General features: G+C 38.2%; 1 protein-coding gene across 1 annotated transcript in view; it reads left to right on the top strand.

The window, feature by feature from the left end:
• Window positions 1–14,536, top strand: part of LOC117343096 (histone deacetylase 4-like) — a 204,498-nt gene that overhangs the window by 37,741 nt on the left and 152,221 nt on the right. The gene's annotated exons all lie outside the window — the stretch shown is intronic.

Genomic DNA, 14,536 nt, shown 5'->3' with positions numbered 1-14,536 from the left:
CTAATTGCAGCTGAGCAGAATTGACATGTTTCATCTGCAAAATATTTCAAAACGCACAGAAGACCCTGATTCCTGGCAAATGGTTATAATGTCGATTAACCACAATTCAGGTAGCATATACACAAGATATTTTGGGAAACTGATTATCTAGCTATATATCCCTGTGGTATTCTGGGATGGTTGACAGGAACCAATGAAGGTATCATAATATAGGCTGTGATAATACAGCTGGATGTTTGACCTTTGTACTTTTATAAGTTTTTTTTTTATAATGTGGTGCGGATCAGCTGTATACCACATTCTATACTGATTTTAGATACACATGGCTTTATGTTTCTTGTATGTTAAGATAATGAGCAGCATAGTGAGAATGATGTAATTGTTTGATGCCACTTCATTTCCAGCAGAGTTGCAAGTAGCAAAAGTCTGCAAAAATAAAAAAAAAAGCAAAAATTTATAATCAACAAAAAAACAAAACATAAAAAGACGGTCACAATATATTTCCCCAACACAAATACTGCTTGTCAAGAATTACTGTTATTATTGATGACCTCGTTAACTTGTAAGATGCTTCAGTATTTGTGAGAGTTTCTCAACTTATGATACTATTGGTGAAACAATTTATTCTCTGGGTTTGACAGGACACATCACAACACTGTTACCACATGGGGTGCAGGAAACACTCCCCTTCTCTGTTAGATATCTCTATACTTTTAGTCAAAATGTCTTTCTTATAATAATTCACTAAAGGATGTTAACCTTCTTTATTCCGGAATTTCCATATGAAGCATAAAGTGTTTTGAGACTTTTTATTTTAATTTTCATCTTTTGGAGCCAAACATTAGACTCAGAATTGGCAGGATTTCCTGATTCAAACCAATTACATCACTCTTCCTACACTTTTTATAGCAAGTTCAACAAGGTCAAATACCCTGTGGAGTGTTAGACATAACAGCAAAAATATGAGTTTTATCAGGTGAATTGAACGAGAAGGAATTAGATAACAGTTGGATTTGTCATTCCTCCTCCCACCGCTGGGAAAAGATTAAGATAATGAGTTTGTGATCTTGGACAAGAATCTCGTCCTAGATAGGGAAAAACTGAGTGTATCTGCACAGTACATGTAGGAAGCCATCACTGTAAAGATAACGACACATCGTGCATAATATTCTAGGAATCAAGCATGCTGGGTATTATATTGTGTATGAAATAAGTTAAGGTACTGGTAATACACCGAGTTAGATATAAAAGGACAGGACCTGTGAGTGTAGGTACTGGTAATACACCGAGTTAGATATAAAAGGACAGGACCTGTGAGTTTAGGTACTGGTAATACACTGAGTTAGATATAAAAGGACAGGACCTGTGAGTTTAGGTACTGGTAATACACTGAGTTAGATATAAAAGGGTAGGACCTGTGAGTTTAGGTACTGGTAATACACTGAGTTAGATATAAAAGGACAGGACCTGTGAGTTTAGGTACTGGTAATACACTGAGTTAGATATAAAAGGACAGGACCTGTGAGTTTAGGTACTGGTAATACACTGAGTTAGATATAAAAGGGTAGGACCTGTGAGTTTAGGTACTGGTAATACACTGAGTTAGATATAAAAGGACAGGACCTGTGAGTTTAGGTACTGGTAATACACTGAGTTAGATATAAAAGGACAGGACCTGTGAGTGTAGGTACTGGTAATACACTGATATAAAAGGTCAGGACCTGTGAGTGTAGGTACTAGTAATACACTGAGTTAGATATAAAAGGACAGGACCTGTGAGTGTAGGTACTGGTAATACACTGAGTTAGATATAAAAGGACAGGACCTGTGAGTTTAGGTACTGGTAATACACCGAGTTAGATATAAAAGGGTAGGACCTGTGTGAGGTTAGGTACTGGTAATACACTGAGTTAGATATAAAAGGGTAGGACCTGTGAGTTTAGGTACTGGTAATATATCATGTTAGATATAAAAGGGTAGGACCTGTGAGTGTAGGTACTGGTAATACACTGAGTTAGATATAAAAGGACAGGACCTGTGTGAGGTTAGGTACTGGTAATACACTGAGTTAGATATAAAAGGGTAGGACCTGTGAGTTTAGGTACTGGTAATACACTGAGTTAGATATAAAAGGACAGGGCCTGTGAGTTTAGGTACTGGTAATACACTGAGTTAGATATAAAAGGACAGGACCTGTGAGTTTAGGTACTGGTAATACACCGAGTTAGATATAAAAGGACAGGACCTGTGAGTTTAGGTACTGGTAATACACTGAGTTAGATATAAAAGGACAGGACCTGTGAGTTTAGGTACTGGTAATACACTGAGTTAGATATAAAAGGACAGGACCTGTGAGTGTAGGTACTGGTAATACACTGATATAAAAGGTCAGGACCTGTGAGTTTAGGTACTGGTAATACACTGATATAAAAGGACAGGACCTGTGAGTTTAGGTACTGGTAATACACTGAGTTAGATATAAAAGGACAGGACCTGTGAGTTTAGGTACTGGTAATACACTGAGTTAGATATAAAAGGACAGGACCTGTGAGTTTAGGTACTGGTAATACACTGAGTTAGATATAAAAGGACAGGACCTGTGAGTTTAGGTACTGGTAATACACCGAGTTAGATGTAAAAGGACAGGACCTGTGAGTTTAGGTACTGGTAATACACCGATATAAAAGGGTAGGACCTGTGAGTGTAGGTACTGGTAATACATCGATATAAAAGGGTAGGACCTGTGAGTGTAGGTACTGGTAATACACTGAGTTAGATATAAAAGGACAGGACCTGTGAGTTTAGGTACTGGTAATACACTGAGTTAGATATAAAAGGACAGGACCTGTGAGTTTAGGTACTGGTAATACACTGAGTTAGATATAAAAGGACAGGACCTGTGAGTTTAGGTACTGGTAATACACTGAGTTAGATATAAAAGGACAGGACCTGTGAGTGTAGGTACTGGTAATACACTGAGTTAGATATAAAAGGACGGGACCTGTGAGTGTAGGTACTGGTAATACACTGAGTTAGATATAAAAGGACAGGACCTGTGTGAGTTTAGGTACTGGTAATACACTGAGTTAGATATAAAAGGGTAGGACCTGTGAGTGTAGGTACTGGTAATACACTGAGTTAGATATAAAAGGACAGGACCTGTGAGTTTAGGTACTGGTAATACACTGAGTTAGATATAAAAGGACAGGACCTGTGTGAGTTTAGGTACTGGTAATACACTGAGTTAGATATAAAAGGACAGGACCTGTGAGTTAAGGTACTGGTAATACACCGATATAAAAGGGTAGGACCTGTGAGTTTAGGTACTGGTAATACACTGAGTTAGATATAAAAGGACAGGACCTGTGAGTTTAGGTACTGGTAATACACTGAGTTAGATATAAAAGGTCAGGACCTGTGAGTTTAGGTACTGATAATACACTGAGTTAGATATAAAAGGTCAGGACCTGTGAGTTTAGGTACTGATAATACACTGAGTTAGATATAAAAGGACAGGACCTGTGAGTGTAGGTACTGGTAATACACTGAGTTAGATATAAAAGGACAGGACCTGTGAGTTTAGGTACTGGTAATACACTGATATAAAAGGACAGGACCTGTGAGTTTAGGTACTGGTAATACACTGAGTTAGATATAAAAGGACAGGACCTGTGAGTTTAGGTACTGGTAATACACTGATATAAAAGGTCAGGACCTGTGAGTGTAGGTACTAGTAATACACTGAGTTAGATATAAAAGGACAGGACCTGTGAGTGTAGGTACTGGTAATACACTGAGTTAGATATAAAAGGACAGGACCTGTGTGAGTTTAGGTACTGGTAATACACTGAGTTAGATATAAAAGGACAGGACCTGTGTGAGTTTAGGTACTGGTAATACACTGAGTTAGATATAAAAGGACAGGACCTGTGAGTTTAGGTACTGGTAATACACTGAGTTAGATGTAAAAGGACAGGACCTGTGAGTTTAGGTACTGGTAATACACCGATATAAAAGGGTAGGACCTGTGAGTGTAGGTACTGGTAATACACTGAGTTAGATATAAAAGGACAGGACCTGTGAGTGTAGGTACTGGTAATACACTGAGTTAGATATAAAAGGACAGGACCTGTGAGTGTAGGTACTGGTAATACACTGAGTTAGATATAAAAGGGTAGGACCTGTGAGTTTAGGTACTGGTAATACACTGATATAAAAGGACAGGACCTGTGAGTTTAGGTACTGGTAATACACTGATATAAAAGGACAGGACCTGTGAGTTTAGGTACTGGTAATACACTGAGTTAGATATAAAAGGACAGGACCTGTGAGTTTAGGTACTGGTAATACACTGAGTTAGATATAAAAGGACAAGACCTGTGAGTTTAGGTACTGGTAATACACCGATATAAAAGGTCAGGACCTGTGTGAGTTTAGGTTCTGGTAATACACTGAGTTAGATATAAAAGGACAGGACCAGTCAGTTTAGGTACTGGTAATACACCGATATAAAAGGACAGGACCTGTGAGTTTAGGTACTGGTAATACACTGAGTTAGATATAAAAGGACAGGACCTGTGAGTTTAGGTACTGGTAATACACTGAGTTAGATATAAAAGGACAGGACCAGTGAGTTTAGGTACTGGTAATACACTGATATAAAAGGACAGGACCTGTGAGTTTAGGTACTGGTAATACACTGATATAAAAGGACAGGACCTGTGAGTTTAGGTACTGGTAATACACTGAGTTAGATATAAAAGGACAGGACCTGTGAGTTTAGGTACTGGTAATACACTGAGTTAGATATAAAAGGACAGGACCTGTGAGTTTAGGTACTGGTAATACACTGAGTTAGATATAAAAGGACTTGTATATCAGTTTGGTTTTCCTTGACTGAAATATTAAGGGCTTATATTTTTGTCAACCAAAAACACAAACTCAAAATGATTGTGTCTGGAGGCATTGATGTCATTGAGGTTGTATATCACATCTCCGTATTGAAGACACAATTTAACTAGGTTACATATCACATCCCCGTATTGAAGACACAATTTAACTAGGTTACATATCACATCTCCGTATTGAAGACACAATTTAACTAGGTTACATATCACATCTCCGTATTGAAGACACAATTTAACTAGGTTACATATCACATCTCCGTTTTGAAGACACAATTTAACTAGGTTACATATCACATCTCCGTATTGAAGACACAATTTAGCTAGGTTGCATATCACATCTCCGTATTGAAGACACAATTTAGCTAGGTTGCATATCACATCTCCGTATTGAAGACACAATTTAACTAGGTTGCATATCACATCTCCGTATTGAAGACACAATTTAACTAGGTTGCATATCACATCTCCGTATTGAAGACACAATTTAACTAGGTTGCATATCACATCTCCGTATTGAAGACACAATTTAACTAGGTTGCATATCACATCTCCGTATTGAAGACACAATTTAACTAGGTTGCATATCACATCTCTGTATTGAAGACACAATTTAACTAGGTTGCATATCACATCTCCGTATTGAAGACACAATTTAACTAGGTTGTATATCACATCTCCGTATTGAAGACACAATTTAACTAGGTTACATATCACATCTCCGTATTGAAGACACAATTTAACTAGGTTGTATATCACATCTCCGTATTGAAGACACAATTTAACTACACTCCTTACCAAAATATTAGGTTATGTTATCAACAATTTTCTGTTAATTCAATCATTTTTTATTGAAATGTTTGGGTATTGTTACAACATTACGGTATATAATCTTTGAAGTTAATGAAGTTGTATCTGTGCTTTGCATTGATCTCAGCATGAAGATTTGATGAAGGAATGTATGTATTGATATACTACAGGAGGTTGTAAAATGTATGTATTGATATACTACAGGAGGTTGTAAAATGCTTAAAACTTGTTAAATGATAAGAGTACAAATTTATTTGGACACTGTCTGCTTAGCTAGGTAGTTTTGATATTGTAATGTAACATGTGAGAAAATGCTTCAGAAAGTTTGGTTTTGAGGGGTAAAATATAAGGAAAGTATAGATGTATTTTGTGTATTATGGACAGGTGGTATGTATAACCAGATGGTAGATATGGATAGGTGGAAGATATTGACAGGTGTCATGTAAACACAGATGGTAGTTAGATAGGTGGTAGGTATAGACAAAAGGTAGTTAGATAAGTGGTAGGTATAGACAGATGGTAGTTAGATAGGTGGTAGCTATATAGGTATGGACAGATGGTAGATATGGACAAATGGTAGATATGGACAGGTGGTAGGTATGGACAGATGGTAGGTATGGACAGATGGTGATATGGACAGGCGGTAGGTATGGACAGATGGTAGATACATGGACAGGTGGTAGATATGAACAGGTCGCAAGTATGGAATGGTGGTAGATATGAACAGGTGTCATGTATACATAGATGGTAGTTGGATAGGTGGTAGGTATAGACATATGGTAGATATGGACAGGCGGTAGGTATGGACAGATGGTAGGTATGGGCAGATTGTAATATGGGCTGTCCATATTACAATCTGCCCATACATACCACTTGGAAGATATGGATAGATGGTAGATATGGGCATGTGATAGTTAAAGGTGGTACAGACAGGTGGTAGTTATAGACAGACGGTACAGACAGGTGGTAGTTATAGATATATGGTACAGACAGGTGGTACAGACAGGTGATACAGACAGTTGGTACAGACAGGTGGTACAGACAGGTGGTACAGACATGTGGTACAAACAGGTGGTACAGACAGGTGGTACAGACAGGTGGTACAGACATGTGGTACAAACAGATGGTACAGACAGGTGGTACAGACAGGTGGTACAGACAGGGGATACAGACAGTTGGTACAGACAGATGGTATAGACAGATGGTACAGACAGGTGCTACAGACAGATGGTACAGACAGGTGGTACAGACAGGTGGTACAGACATGTGGTACAAACAAGTGGTACAGAAAGGTGGTACAGACAGGTGGTACAGACAGGTGATACAGACAGTTGGTACAGACAGGTGGTACAGACAGGTGGTACAGACATGTGGTACAAACAGGTGGTACAGACAGGTGGTACAGACAGGTGGTACAGACATGTGGTACAAACAGATGGTACAGACAGGTGGTACAGACAGGTGGTACAGACAGGTGATACAGACAGTTGGTACAGACAGATGGTATAGACAGATGGTACAGACAGGTGCTACAGACAGATGGTACAGACAGGTGGTACAGACAGGTGGTACAGACATGTGGTACAAACAAGTGGTACAGAAAGGTGGTACAGACAGGTGGTACAGACATGTGGTACAGACATGTGGTACAGACAGGTGGTACAGACAGGTGGTACAGACAGGTGGTACAGACAGGTGGTAGTTATAGATATATGGTACAGACAGGTGGTACAGACAGATGATACAGACAGGTGGTACAGACATGTGGTACAAACAGGTGGTACAGACATGTGGTACAGACAGGTGGTACAGACAGGTGGTACAGACAGGTGGTACAGACAGATGGTACAGACAGGTGGTACAGACAGGTGGTACAGACATGTGGTACAAACAGATGGTACAGACAGGTGGTACAGACAGGTGGTACAGACAGGTGGTACAGACAGGTGGTACAGACATGTGGTACAAACAGATGGTACAGACAGTTGGTACAGACAGGTGGTACAAACAGATGGTACAGACAGGTGGTACAGACATGTGGTACAAACAGTTGGTATAGACAGATGGTACAGACAGGTGGTACAGACAGTTGGTACAGACAGATGGTACAGACAGTTGGTATAGACAGGTGGTACAGACAGATGGTATAGACAGATGGTACAGACAGGTGGTACAGACAGATGGTACAGACAGATGGTACAGATAGGTGGTACAGACAGATGGTACAGACAGGTGGTACAGACAGGTGGTACAGACATGTGGTACAGACAGATGGTACTGACAGGTGGTAGTTATAGATAGATGGTACAGACAGATGGTACAGACAGGTGGTACAGACAGGTGGTAGTTATAGATAGATGGTACAGACATGTGGTAGTTATAGACAGGTGGTACAGACAGGTTGTACAGACATGTGGTACAAACAGGTGGTACAGACAGGTGGTACAGACAGGTGGTACAGACAGATGGTAGATATAGATAGATGGTACAGACAGATGGTACAGACAGGTGGTACAGACATGTGGTACAGACAGATGATACAGACAGGTGGTACAGACATGTGGTACAGACAGGTGGTACAGACAGATGATACAGACAGTTGGTACAGACAGATGGTACAGACAGGTGGTACAGACAGATGATACAGACAGTTGGTACAGACAGGTGGTACAGACAGGTGGTACAGACAGATGGTATAGACAGAGGGTACAGACAGGTGGTACAGACAGTTGGTACAGACAGATGGTACAGACAGTTGGTATAGACAGGTGGTACAGACAGGTGGTACAGACATGTGGTACAAACAAGTGGTACAGACAGATGATACAGACAGTTGGTACAGACAGGTGGTACAGACAGATGGTATAGACAGATGGTACAGACAGATGGTACAGACAGGTGGTACAGACAGATGATACAGACAGGTGGTACAGACAGGTGGTACAGACAGGTGGTACAGACAGGTGGTACAGACAGGTGGTACAGACAGGTGGTACAGACAGATGATACAGACAGGTGGTACAGACAGGTGGTACAGACATGTGGTACAAACAAGTGGTACAGACAGGTGGTACAGACAGGTGATACAGACAGTTGGTACAGACAGATGGTATAGACAGATGGTACAGACAGGTGGTACAGACAGGTGGTACAGACAGTTGGTACAGACAGGTGATACAGACAGTTGGTACAGACAGATGGTATAGACAGATGGTACAGACAGGTGGTACAGACAGGTGGTACAGACAGATGATACAGAAAGGTGGTACAGACAGGTGGTACAGACATGTGGTACAAACATGTGGTACAGACAGATGATACAGACAGTTGGTACAGACAGATGGTATAGACAGATGGTACAGACATGTGGTACAGACAGGTGGTACAGACAGTTGGTACAGACAGATGGTATAGACAGATGGTACAGACAGGTGGTACAGACAGGTGGTACAGACATGTGGTACAGACAGATGGTACAGACAGGTGATACAGACATATGGTATAGACAGATGGTACAGACAGGTGGTACAGACATATGGTATAGACAGATGGTACAGACAGGTGATAGTTATAGACAGTTGGTACAGACAGGTGGTACAGACAGATGATACAGACAGTTGGTACAGACAGGTGGTACAGACAGATGATACAGACAGATGGTACAGACAGGTGGTACAGACAGGTGGTACAGACAGTTGGTACAGACAGATGATACAGACAGTTGGTACAGACAGGTGGTACAGACAGGTGGTACAGACAGTTGGTACCGACAGGTGGTACAGACAGATGGTACAGACAGGTGGTACAGACATATGGTATAGACAGATGGTACAGACAGGTGGTACAGACAGATGATACAGACAGATGGTACAGACAGGTGGTACAGACATGTGGTAGTTCTGATCGTAAAGAATGGTTGTTATATTTTTTTATGTTGCATTCCCAGTTATACACTGGTATGACAGCTAATTTTTTTATGTTGCATCAGACATGGTATTTTTTCCTATGATGTTAAGTTAAAACCTAAACAAGTTGTCTCCCTTGAACCTGTATTTTTAATGTTTCTTTTGGGAAATTGGAAAAAAAGCTTAGAGAACCTCAATAGAAATTTTAAAACATCGCTGAAGCTTGTTGGTATGCTTTAGAACTTTGATAGATATAAAATCAAGGTAATGGTATTTTGATGAAACAATAAAGATATGAAGGTTCTATTTCAGAAAATCACCATTGTTATAGGAATCGTGACATTTGGAAACTTGGGTCTGATGACATGGGTGACATATATCTCAATGATTTTATAGCGCCGAAGTATTAAAATATCTTACCAATGTGCTCCTAATGAGAGATGAATGCAGAAAGAGAAAACATTAATGTAGCAGTTATGTCCATAGACTGCCGTTAGAAAGTAATATCTTATTTTATTATCTTGTGTAAAAATCTTTTAATGAAGCTTATGTAAGTAATTGCTGTTGTAACTGATCTTTGATTCGCTGCATGCTGTGGTGGTTTGACTGTGGCTAGGAATTTGACCAAAAAAAAATCCTTGTTAGATTGATGTTGGAAGTTAGCAGGGAGAGTTGTGTATTAGAGATCTCTGATGATACAGAGACAGAGAGAGATTAAAGGAGAACAAATAAAGATAAACAATATGAAAGATAGACAATGATTCTTGACAATGTGCTTAACAAACAATACTTAAAAAGGTATATGTTTTTTTAGTTAATTTTGATTGTCACTTTTGAAGTTGTTATTGTAATTAATATTTTCAATTAGTTTCGACATTTGAATATCAAGGAAGGAAATTTAACAGTTTGTTTAAAAATTTAATTAATGTAAGATCTGTTTTAAATTAATGTAGATAGGATCTATCTTGTCAGAAAAGAATAAGAAACCACAAAATCATGAATTACTAAATGTAACAATAATTGCTCAGGCTAAATTAATTCACTTCCTTGAACTCAAATTACACTGCAATATTGTATATCTGTGGATCATTCAAATGTATAGATTTATTTCAAGTTACTCTGCAAGGTTTAAATCCATTGTATGTCAATGATACAGTTAAAAGCACATCCATCATTAGTATGTTCTAATTTCAAATATTGGTACACAAATACGTGTTTTGAGAGTGAAAGTGTAACATTCGTACTGGGGGTTAAAAAAGAAAATAATGATTTCCCCACTGGTACTATGGGATGTTGATGGGCTTCAGCTTGTGCAATCTCATCAACACATTCAGTATGTTACTGCCAAATTAACCTCTTGGGGTAGCTGAATGTCATTTACTGGTTCTCAAAATATGGCCATTCTCCTCAATATAGAGTTACTTTACCATGCGCTACAATGATACTTGCCAGTAGCATGCTCGGATAAAGAGCCTACATGTTTGGTCAAATGGACGACCTTGAGAAAGGTCACAGGGTTTCAATGTGTTTAGATATCCACATGACTTCTCAATACTGAGGTCTAAGGCCAATAGGGTCATGATATTTGCCCAGTAACATGCTGGGATGAAAGGTCGCATGATTTGTTCAAATGAATGACCTTGACCTACAGTCATATTCACATGAATGACCCCTGCATCAATTTTAATGTTGCATGAATTTACTTAACCTAATTTCTGGTTTAGTAGCATATGAGTTGGCCACTTGTTTATGATAAGTAACACTGTCAAGGTCATATCTCATATATATGCGTTTTTTTCCCCTAAATCTCCAAATATTACAAAGCATACTTTGTATGATGACAGATAATAATGTCACATATGGAGCCTCTCAATCCATTATACTGTCATTTTTATTTGAAATTTTGGCCAGAAATAGTGACAGTAGATTACTGTAAATGATATCGCTTGTTTGATTTGATATTTGAACAAAATTCCTCGGCTCTATCAATGTCTATATCTGGTGCAATTCAATAAAATAACTTAAAAAGACTCACTAGAAATAGCTTGGAGGATATCTGCTTGTAAGTTCAATGCACCTTCCTAAAGCTTTAAGTAGAAAGCCTTATATAGAATTCAGTAAGCAAACAGAAATAATAAGCACAAAAAATCTAGCGGAACGTGTGCAGTCTGGAAATGTTTGATTGGTAGAGAATTATATGATGAAGATGGTAGTTTTGACATTTTGTTAGTGAAAGATTACATGGCAGGTGGCTGCCATAATTGGATTGCTTTGCAGCCTTAATCATGGATGGTTCGGGGACACAAATAGACATATAGCTTAATGGTAGCGGTATTAAGTATGATTAGGGGCTAGGTAATTGTATATGATCTCCTACCCTTCTGATGGCTCCAAATATAGGTACTGTGCGCTGTTAATCTGAAGCACAGTAGGAGATTTTCAGGGTTTTTTTTTTTCTTTTTTTTTTTCTTTTGGCATAATTGATTTTTCTTGTTCTATCATCTTGAGAGGAACAGGGAAATGAATTGTGGTGTCTTGATAAAGCTCAATTTGGAGTGAACAGACAGAGAATACAGAAATGATGTTACTTTATACTCATTGTTTTCCTAGAAATCAGTGAAGACAGCCACATAGTTTTCTTATGATGACGAAGAGTTGGTTTAGGACTTGCTTGTGATGATAAATAATTGGTTTGGGACTTGTTTGTGATAATAAATATTTGGTTTAGGACTTGTTTGTGATGATAAATATTTGGTTTAGGACTTGTTTGTGATGATAAATAGTTGGTTTAGGACTTGTTTGTGATAATAAATATTTGGTTTAGGACTTGTTTGTGATGATAAATAGTTGGTTTAGGACTTGTTTGTGATGATAAATATTTGGTTTAGGACTTGTTTGTGATGATAAATAGTTGGTTTAGGACTTGTTTGTGATGATAAATAGTTGGTTTAGGACTTGTTTGTGATGATAAATAGTTGGTTTAGGACTTGTTTGTGATGATAAATAGTTGGTTTAGGACTTGTTTGTGATGATAAATAGTTGGTTTAGGACTTGTTTATGATGATAAATAGTTGGTTTAGGACTTGTTTGTGATAATAAATAGTTGGTTTAGGACTTGTTTGTGATGATAAATAGTTGGTTTAGGACTTGTCTGTGATGATAAATATTTGGTTTAGGACTTGTTTGTGATAATAAATAGTTGGTTTAGGACTTGTTTGTGATGATAAATATTTGGTTTAGGACTTGCTTGTGATAATAAATAGTTGGTTTAGGACTTGTTTGTGATGATAAATATTTGGTTTAGGACTTGTTTGTGATAATAAATAGTTGGTTTAGGACTTGTTTGTGATGATAAATAGTTGGTTTAGGACTTGTTTGTATTGATAAATAGTTGGTTTAGGATTTGTTTGTGATGATAACTAGTTGGTTTAGGACTTGTTTGTGATAATAAATAGCTGGTTTAGGACTTATTTGTGATGATAAATAGTTGGTTTATGACTTGTTTGTTATGATAGATGGTTGGTTTAAGACTTGTTTGTGATGATAAATAGTTGGTTTAGGAGTTGTTTGTGATGATAAATAGTTGGTTTAGGACTTGTTTATGATGATAAATAGTTGGTTTAGGACTTGTTTGTGATGATAAATAGTTGGTTTAGGACTTGTTTGTGATGATAAATAGTTGGTTTAGGACGTGTTTGTGATGATAAATAGTTGGTTTAGGACTTGTTTGTGATGATAAATAGTTGGTTTAGGACTTGTTTGTGATAATAAATAGTTGGTTTAGGACTTGTTTGTGATAATAAATAGTTGGTTTAGGACTTGTTTGTGATGATAGATGGTTGGTTTAGGACTTGTTTGTGATGATAAATATTTGGTTTAGGGCTTGTTTATGATGATAAATAGTTGGTTTAGGACTTGTTTGTGATGATGGCAGATATAAATTATTCACAATATGTATTACTATGATCTAATGGTACAAACATCAAAAGCATTAGGAAGACATGTTTTACTGATTTCTGCATGGTATTGTAGATCTACTCAGACATTTTGTTTTAAGTAAGAAATATGTACATATATAAAAAAAAATTAAGAAACATGAAAACAGAACTTGGACCTTTAAACAAATCAGCACAAAAATTATGAATTGGTACAATATACAGAAACAGCATTTATCCCAATCAAAAATTGCTAGTATATTTGTATTTACAGTAAACATGTGTTTGGTTCCTTTGGATCTAAACTTGGATGGTCTTACCAAGAGACATTATGTTGGATGTGGAATTTGCTATTCTTGTGTTTTGTTAGTCGATTGTTGAAATTAGAAGAAGAAGAAAAATGAAGAGTTTGGATGGAATTGTAAAAATGTTGGGGGTAAATCTTAGGGGAGGGGATGGTAGTAGGGGGTTTCTTAGGGGAGGGGATGGTAGTAGGGGGTTTCTTAGGGGAGGGGATGGTAGTAGGGGGTTTCTTAGGGGAGGGGATGGTAGTAGGGGGTTTCTTAAGGGAGGGGATGGTAGTAGGGGGTTTCTTAGGGGAGGGGATGGTAGTAGGGGGTTTCTTAGGGGAGGGGATGGTAGTAGGGGGGTTTCTTAGGGGAGGGGATGGTAGTAGGGGGTTTCTTAGGGGAGGGGATGGTAGTAGGGGGTAGCTGGTTAGATTTTCAGGGACGGAATGGGGGAAGAGTTTTTAGATTTTGGGGAGAATTTAAGGGAAGGGATCGATAGTGTGAGTGCTAGAGATAGATTTGAGGAGAGGGGATGGTGGGAGGGAGGGGTAGCTAGTTTGATTGTCAGGGAGGGAATGGTGAGAAGGTTGGTAATCCAAATGACAAAAGAAATCAATAGATGAAGAAATGAAAGGAAGGTAGATGAATGTAGTTCATATATAGATAAAGGAAGGGGTTAAAAGAACTTGGAT

Source organism: Pecten maximus, chromosome 15 (assembly GCF_902652985.1).
Source record: "Pecten maximus chromosome 15, xPecMax1.1, whole genome shotgun sequence".
NCBI lineage: Eukaryota > Metazoa > Mollusca > Bivalvia > Pectinida > Pectinidae > Pecten > Pecten maximus.
Note: the sequence above shows the minus strand (reverse complement) of the source record. Positions and strands in the feature narration are given on the sequence as shown.